This window comes from Fundulus heteroclitus, chromosome 20 (genome assembly GCF_011125445.2).
Source record: "Fundulus heteroclitus isolate FHET01 chromosome 20, MU-UCD_Fhet_4.1, whole genome shotgun sequence".
Taxonomy (NCBI): Eukaryota; Metazoa; Chordata; class Actinopteri; order Cyprinodontiformes; family Fundulidae; genus Fundulus; species Fundulus heteroclitus.
Genome location: NC_046380.1, coordinates 18,963,508 through 18,972,288, shown reverse-complemented (window position 1 = coordinate 18,972,288; position 8,781 = coordinate 18,963,508). Strand labels below are relative to the sequence as shown.

The window sequence follows — 8,781 nt, the reverse complement described above, 5'->3', positions numbered from 1 at the left end:
GGCTGCTCACTTAATTACCGCCCAGATAACAATGAACCCTCTAGAGATGAACATGGTGCTGTTTCCAAAACGACGTGTAGTGGAAGGATTAAGGAGGATTGAACAAACTATGTGGACAACCACAAAATATGAATCTTTCCAAAGTAAATTTAATTTTCATCAAATCCGTATAGAGAACACAACATAGTAATACTGTTTCTGTTTTTTAAAGGTTTTAGCAGCTCTCCTGCTTTATGCTAAGTTTGCATTGCATTTTCGAAACCAAAGTACACTAATGGTACAAAGAATATTTATTTTTTTAACTATTGCACGCAGTTGAGCTGAATCAGCAATGTAGACAAGCTGAAGACCACCATTAGGGAAACCTAGGTATCCTTAACATCTCAGCACAACCACAAGCTGATCACCTCCATGAGTGCACATACTTTACTGTACTTGAATAATTGAATATACTTTTCAGCATGCTCACATTCTGATCTGTATTAGAATCCCTTTTTAATAGGTCGTAAGTAATGACCAAGGTTCCTAAGAAACTAATTTGGGGGCTTTCCTTGTGTGTTTTATATGATAGTGAAAATTAACAGAAACAAACATTCACATTTCCAGTCTTATTACTTGAGCTGAATTGATTGATTGGAATTAACTTTTCAGCAATATCTGTATTTACTGAAATGTACCTGAATTTCATTATCTTTTTTTTCTTTTTTTTTTTTTTTTTTGCAATATTTGTATCACTATATATTACACAGTGATACAAATTATATTTGTATCACTATACATTACTCAAGTTTTGAGAGATTATAATGTGTTCAGGACATGCCACATCCAGACATGTCCTGAACACACCTGCAGACAGTTTTGTAAGGAGTGGCCAGAAGGGGGCTGCACAGTGGAATAGTGGGTAGCACTGTTGGCATGCAGGATGGTGTAGGTTCAAATCCTACCCTGCCCTGGGCCTTTCTGCATGGAGTCTGCATGATCTCCCAGTGCATGCATGGGTTCCCTCTAGGTACTCCGGCTTTCTCCCACAGTCCAAAACATGACTGTTAGGTTAACTGGCCTCTCTAAATTCTCCTTAGGTGTAAGTATACGACCAGTCCAGGGTGTACCCTGGGTGCAATCTTGTTCATTCGTCTCTTGATGGATTTTAATGGGGGCAAGTGAAGTGTATCAGTGTTTGGTTAGCGAGTGCAGAGATTTATGAAATAGTTATTTTAAAAAAACACAAACAACAATATTTTGGCATGGCACTGGACAAAATACACAAACAGGGGATTCTATTTCAATTGATTTGAAGGGGAATATATTGATTGGGAAGTATGCTGAGTCTTAAAAATAACATTTAAATGAATTAATGAATGAAAGTTTATTTCAAACAATAACTGTGAACAAAAAAAAAAAAAAAAAAAAACAATAGAGATAAATGTACAGAAATCACTTTGAAAAGTACCAGGAAGAAGTATACACTTATTTGCTCCTACCCCCTTGTCACACATTGATTTACTGCACTAAAGCATACTTTTATTGTATATTGTACTTCAATATACAATCATTAAACTGCACCAGTATGTCATACAAATATAAAATACATGTAATTAACTTAATTACAACAAATATTTAATTTACTAGTAAGCGATTGTTATTACCGAAAACAGATTACAACAATGCACAACATGAATCTGTAGGCCTACATACACCCAAGTTCAGAAAACATATTAATAACTAATAGAGTTATTATACAATACAATAAACTTAACCTAATGCAACCTGTTTTCCTCCTTGTACCTACATTGAACACATTTCTTGTATGCACTTTTGAGTTTGATTATATTGTTAATTTGTTTGAAGTTGGTATCTATTTGGTTCCCTAATTTTACTCCACATTTTGAGATACACATATTTTTCAAAGTTAAGCATGTATAAGGAGTTTTGCGGTTGAGTTCACTTCTCAAACCATCATTTTCTTTATCACATAATAACTTTTGCAGATTGCCTGGTAACATTTTATTCCTTGACATAAACATTATTGTTGCAGTTTTATAGTTGATTAAATCAGTAAGCTTAATGGAATGGGATTTAAAAAATCACATGCCATGTCTTTTTATCTTAAATTAAACAGGCCAGTACTGACTAAATCTTACCAAAACCAAAATAATTCACATTAGTCATAGATTGCAGTGTATTTTGAACCATTTAAAACAATAGCTCTGATGGTCATAATGATTGGTAATATGTTGCATATTTAGATATATATATATTTCCATTTTTCTCTCTCAATTTTTTTTTCATTCTATTTAAACCATAGCAACAACAAAATTAATCAAATATAATAAAGAAATTAATTAAACAATTTCTTGTAACATAATAACTTGCAGTGCCAGTTCTGTTTTACTCTTATATGAATATGATAACTTTCTTCTCTATCTAAAAGCTTATATCAGTTTCAACACAAATGGTATTCCAAACATGCAATAAGTTCAAATGGATCAATTTAGTTTCTACAAATTACTAATTTGACTCAAATAAACACCCAAACTCGCTGTATTTGTTTCTCCAGCAAAACATCAAAGACATTAAATTAACACTTAAATACAGTTATGGCTCATGAGTGCATGAACAGTCATATGTCATTGAAGCTTGACACGTGAACTGAACATGAACTGTTTGTAGTAAGACTGATCCAGAAACATGTTCAGATCAGCAAAAGGTAAATACAACGAATAGTGATAAACAAAGGATACTCCTTCCCTGAGCGACATGTTTGATCACAGATGAGGCAAAGCCAGGGATTGAACTAGTCCCAAAGTCGCACAGTATTTTAGGCAAACAGACTGACACCAGTAAAAACATGCGTCTGTTCAAATGGTTCCACACAAACACATATTATCCACAGCCTCCTCCCGTTTTTGATCAAGTTGAGTCGAAGTTAGACGTAAAAGTAGACTAGACATCAAAATCACTATACAATCACTATTTATACATTTCTGACTTACAGTACAGGGGGAAAACCCAAACCTCTCTCCTACCTGTAGGGTCTTGCAAAGTATTCATACTACTTAAGCTTTTTAACATCGCGTCATGCAACAACCACAAACTTCAATGTATTTCATTGGGATCGTATGTGATAGGCCAATTGTGAAGCTCACGAAGAACTGTTTAATCCATCACCCTTAAATGGGAAGAGTATTGCATGACTGCAAATCTACCAAGACATGGTTATCGATTTAAAGTGACAGACTGGGCAAGGAGAGCGTTAATCAGAGAAGCAGCAAAGAGGCCCATGGTGAGTCTGGAGTTGCTGTTAGAATAGCCTCGTCAAGGTCAAGACTTCAGTCCCGATTGAGAATCTGCGACGAGACCTGATCTTCACAGTCTCTGGGGATACAAAGCTGGTAGGGGCATACCCCAAAAGCCTTGCAACAAAATGCTGGTTCTACAAAGTCTTAAATCAAATGTACACCACTCCTTCCAGATTTGTATTTGTCCTTTCTCTTCACAATTATGTGTTTGTTTGTGTTTGTCTCTCGCATTAATTTCCAATAAAATAGATTAAAGCTTGAGGTTGTGACCTGCCAAAATGCAAAAATATCCCATGGCGTGTTTAAGCTAATACATAACTAGTCCAGTGATGGTTAAAGCTTATCAGACTGAATGTATTATCCCTATTATGAAAGAGCTGAGACGTCCTCCAAGTCCAGCTCGCTCACACTGCAGCAGCTCTTGAATCCATCTTCGATGATGAGCTGGATCCCGCTCTCCTCCTTCGAAAGGTGGAAGTCACTGGGTTTAGAGGGGATCAGCTGCACTGAAATCCTTCCTACAGCAGAGACAATAATTTAGTGACAGAATACCAGCTTTCTGTTAAATTAGCCCAGATACACGTTTACAGACAGTGTTTGAGTGGCGCTCCTCCGTCTAGCACCCCTAAACCAATCGCAATGCCATAATTCCCATTAATCACATAAAATGGTCTCCCTGTTCTCTGCAGTAGCAAAGGGGTGCCAGGTTTCCACTGTCAGAGCATCCATAAAGGCAATAAAAGAGTTATGTTTTTTTAACTGGTGCTGTCACACCCCCGTTTCTAATGTCACCCAGGGGAGCTGTCCATTTGGCCCATATATAAAAATGGTCACAGATACTGAAGCCTAAAGATTATCTTTCATAATGCATGCCATAACCTCAGCTAGCAGTAAGGCATGTGTACTCAATTCAATGTATAAAACTTACACAACTATTTTTAATGCCCTTGTTATGAAATCCATCCATCCATCTATTCATCCATTACGGATGGAGACGTGCCTCAACGTCGCTGCCCAGTGAGACATACCTTGAGAAACTCCAAAGTAAGGACCATGAAAATTTGCCCCAACCATCTCAGCTGATCAAACTGCAGCCAGATGACGGAGCTTCCCACCCTTTAACTCTGAGCTCAGCCACATCACAGCGGGGGATCATTTCAGCCGCTTGTAGTTAGTATTTCAGGACTACCATAAACCACAATCTGAGAGCTATCCAACAGGATAAAACTTTTCTCTCTCCCCCCTATGTCTTCATATACCTTTTTTCTGTCACACTGTCAGCAAATTGCTAACACGCTATCATAGATTGTTCTACAATTTCCGTGCATAGAAACAGAAATCTAATCACTCTTTGTGAAAACCCGCGATGCTAAGTTAAATAGACATCGTAATCGTGTTTACTTGCAGCAGGGTCCTTCTTGCTCCTCATCAGGATCTTCGAGCAGGTGTGAAACACAAAGACGAAGAGGGTCAGGGAGAGCAAAACAAAGCCGATGCTTATGATCCAGTAAAAGGGCCGTGTGTCATCTTTTTCTGTCGCGGGAGAAAAGTCAAGTGACGGTTAGGTTTCTCAGACTGACATGTTCATCCCACACTGGTGTTGGGAGAAATGTGCAACAAACTACAGGCAACATATTGTCAGGAAGTGTTTTCGCGTTAACATACCAGGCTTTGCACAAACAGAGTCGTGAGTTATGTTTCCTGGAAATCTTTCATCAAGTCCCAACAAACTGCATCTGCAGATCATACATTTTGTTGATTAGACTCTAAACATTGTGACTCCACACAGTTTTGCCCATTTGTTTTTCCTTTCCTCAGACAGAATTATTATCTGTAGGTGGTTTGCTGCTTAAAACTGACTGTCACTACCATAAAAGGGATGCGGGGGGAAAAAAGGAATGGAAAAAACTGGACTTGGTGCCTTGCAAATGTATTCAAACACAGTTCTGGCTTGAGTCTGAGCTTCGACTAGGCCAGAGCCGCATGTGGCTCTTTACATCCTCCACTGTGGCTCTCCATAGCAATGTTTTAAAATGTATTGGTAGTATAATATATGCACAGCATTTTTACAAAGAATGACAGCAATAGCGCAAGGGATATTAAATTAATCCAACTGGATGATACTGTGATCACTGTACTTCCCCATCAGGATACCGTGTTAAAAGCAACGTGCACTATTACAATTTTCAAAACCCAAGCCATTTTGCATGTAGGCGTTCACTTTTTGCCTGGTCTGACCACAACACCTTCCTCTGCATGTTTGGTATTTCCCTGCATTGCGTGCAGCAAACCAGACATTGGATATTTTGCTGCTACCTTTAAAGCTTTCGCTTTCCTCTCTTCCAGTGCGGCCATATTTGTGGAGCTCAGTGGAGATAAAACTACACACAGGTGGACTCTACTGTTTTGAATTTATTAGGTGAACTCTGAAAGCAGCTGGTTATACTGGATTTTATTAAGGTCTCCAGAATGAAGGAGACCTTCAAGCACAAGGAATGTGTTATGTATTTTTATTTGTTATTTAAAAAAATGAGGAAAGAATTTCATCTGCTTTTCACTTAACAATTATGCACTACTTTGTATTAGTCTATCACATAAAAAACAATTAAAAAGTATTCAAAGTAGTGATTTAAATGTGACTAAACACCAAAAAGTTAAATACGTCTGCAATGCTGTGCACATCTACAGACGTCCGTGTTCCAGATTGATAGTTTGAGACTTTTCATACTAAACATTTTCCCTCCTGCTTTCCATACTTTCCTTCCACCTTTCAGTAACTCGCTTCAAAATGACGGTTTTAAGTTTCATTCACATGGTACAAATGGTTTGCATCTGATTAAAGAAACTTTACAAATGGTTATGTTTGAAACTGACTTGTGATCTATGTTTAAGGTTATCACTCTACAATGTCAGGAATTGATAACTTAATCTAACGCTTGCATCTCCAACTCTGGAACATCGCAATGAAAATGTGCACACTTCTTCACCGCACTTTCCTCATGAAACCTTTTAAATATCCTTTTGGTCAGAGGTCCATTTTCATATGGTATTGCACATATGCGGTCTGTGCTATTTCCAATTACCTTTATTTCTTCAAAATGCATTTACTTAGGCAGAGGAAAACATGTGCTTGTGTTTGACACAGACCGGGTTTAACTTTGACATCTTCTTCGGAATTGTCTGAAAAATTTGTATTTTTCGTGAATTTTTGGGGGGAAAAAGATGCTCACTACTGCCAGTGCAGATAAAAACACTGCCAAATAAAGATTTAGTGGAGAGTCCAACTTATAATCCTACCTATTACTTTATGATGAAAATCAGTGAATCACAGCTAGTTTAAAAAAAAGAGAAAAAACCTTTGCTAAGGAGTGCTTGAAGCCCTATCATAAATGCAATTCTAGTTGTCTTTTATCCCTGGGAGTTTTAAATAGATTTACATAGCTTTTTTTCTGTGACTGCATCGAAATACAAAAACACTCCCTTTATACTGAAATAAAGAACCCAAGTATGATTCTTTCAATTCCGTCGCTCCTATGACAGAAGCATCGGATAAACGTATAAATGAAACATTTATTAAATACATTTTCCATATTCTATTCTCTCATTTTGTGCCAGTTGTTAGTTTAACTTCAGGTTTTAGTGAGTGGCATGCAAAAAAAGGTATAATAATGATAATTGTTACATATTACACCAATTTAGAGAATGTTAAGGTCTCGTGTGTCCATTGGTCTTATCTGTTTTAAACTTTTCAGCCCAGTTAAATTCTTATAGCCATGTATGGGTTGGCAGCAAGTTTTTTTTTTACAGGCGTCTTTAAATTTGCTTATCTATCCCTCCCACCTTTGAATGACGCTACCCAAACCACTGCTTACACATTAAGTAGATAATAAGGCGAATCACATGTAGAGTGTTGTAAGATTTTTTCAAGAAATAAAAGTTAAATGATATTACCTTGCTTGTAAGCTTGTATTATCTGCTATCACTTACATCAATACAGTAGCTTAGCAAAGCCTGTCACATCTAAGGCTTAATTCGATAAACTAGGCAGGTTGTGCTTCATCTTGTAGTATGTAAAGTCATATGAGCAGTTCCTAAAATATCCTGCCCTTTGGTGGTTTGAATGCTTTATGGAGAACAAGCAAGTTGTGTGAACTTGCCTTTCTTGTTGTAAATTATAAATGATAATAGAGGAAAAATAGCTGAACAGAAATGAAAAGGGTCTTACTGTGTCCGCTTCTTGCAGATGTTCTCCTCTGTATCAAAGTACTGCTTTCCAGGACATTTAGGTTCACAATGGTAAGAATATTGTTTCGACCGTGATTCTGAAGCAGACAGACAGAAAATTAGATGGATGGATGGATGGATGGATGGATGGATGGATGGATGGATGGATGGATGGATGGATGGATGGATGGATGGATGGATGGATGGATGGATGGATGGATGGATGGATGGATAGACAGATAAAACATAGGAAAGTCATTTCCTTTAGCAAATATGTACCCAAGCTGTAAAACCACCCACACTCCTGACACAAAATGAGTCATCTCTGTATGTAAGTAACTTAAGCCTTTCCTATGACAAAGTGAACAAATAACAGATATCCCATGTCATTCCAACAAGTCACCTCCAAAATGTCCAAATATCCCCTCTCTCACCTATGCTCTTTAGTTCCTCTCCTGCGGCGCACTTGTTCTCCTCGCACCGCGTGCAGTCGTGGTCGGAGCACAGGAAACCAGGTCGGCAAAAACAGTTTCCATTTGAGGTTGGGGTGCAGATTGCCGTTTTCCCTGTAGACAGACAAGGATTCCAACAAGAGGGCAGAAAAAGGTAGTCATCAAGCCACTGTGTTGAGTGACCTGCTACTGTACTGCTCCTGTCCAAGTGTTACCTGCGGGGCATGAACGGCAACGCTCACAGCGGTCAAAGCTGTGGTGTTTATCTGCATAAAAGCCATCCGGACAGGGAAGGCAAACTGTTTCACGAGTTTCAGAGCAAAAGTCCTTCAAATAGGTTCCTACCAAACAAGAAAGGAATACATTTTGTCAACTCCAAGAGTAATTATGCTCAATTTTAAATAGATACAAAACCGCACCTGCTTTATGTACAGAGTACTTTATTGACTCACTAGACCAAAGTGTTCTTTCGGGCATCTATAGATGCCAGAAATTCACGTAACAAAACAACAAACAAATAAGAAAATCAATGGTCTACGAATAAATAAAACATTCATATATCAAATTAATAAAACAAGCATACAATCGGTCCTTTTGATTGATTGATTTTACAAATAACGTCATAACTTGATCTAATAATACAACTGGTTTATACAAAACTCTACCTCTACTTTCAGTGGCTTATGTATGTCTTTACAGAGTAATTTTTAAGTACTTACCTGGGGGGCAGTCGTTGCAACAACGTCCTTTATCTTTATACTGCCGCTCTCCACATTCTATGGTCTTTGCTATAGTCCAAGTGCTCA

The 8,781-nt window shown here is 37.7% G+C and overlaps 1 long non-coding RNA gene across 1 annotated transcript; it reads right to left on the bottom strand.

Moving 5' to 3' along the window:
- Positions 1–7,968: 7,968 nt before the first annotated feature.
- On the bottom strand, positions 7,969–8,781 carry LOC105933652. Its single transcript, XR_002428790.2, has 3 exons — positions 8,695–8,781; positions 8,191–8,316; positions 7,969–8,089 (listed from the first exon to the last, which is right to left on the bottom strand). It is a non-coding gene; the product is annotated as an uncharacterized LOC105933652 (long non-coding RNA).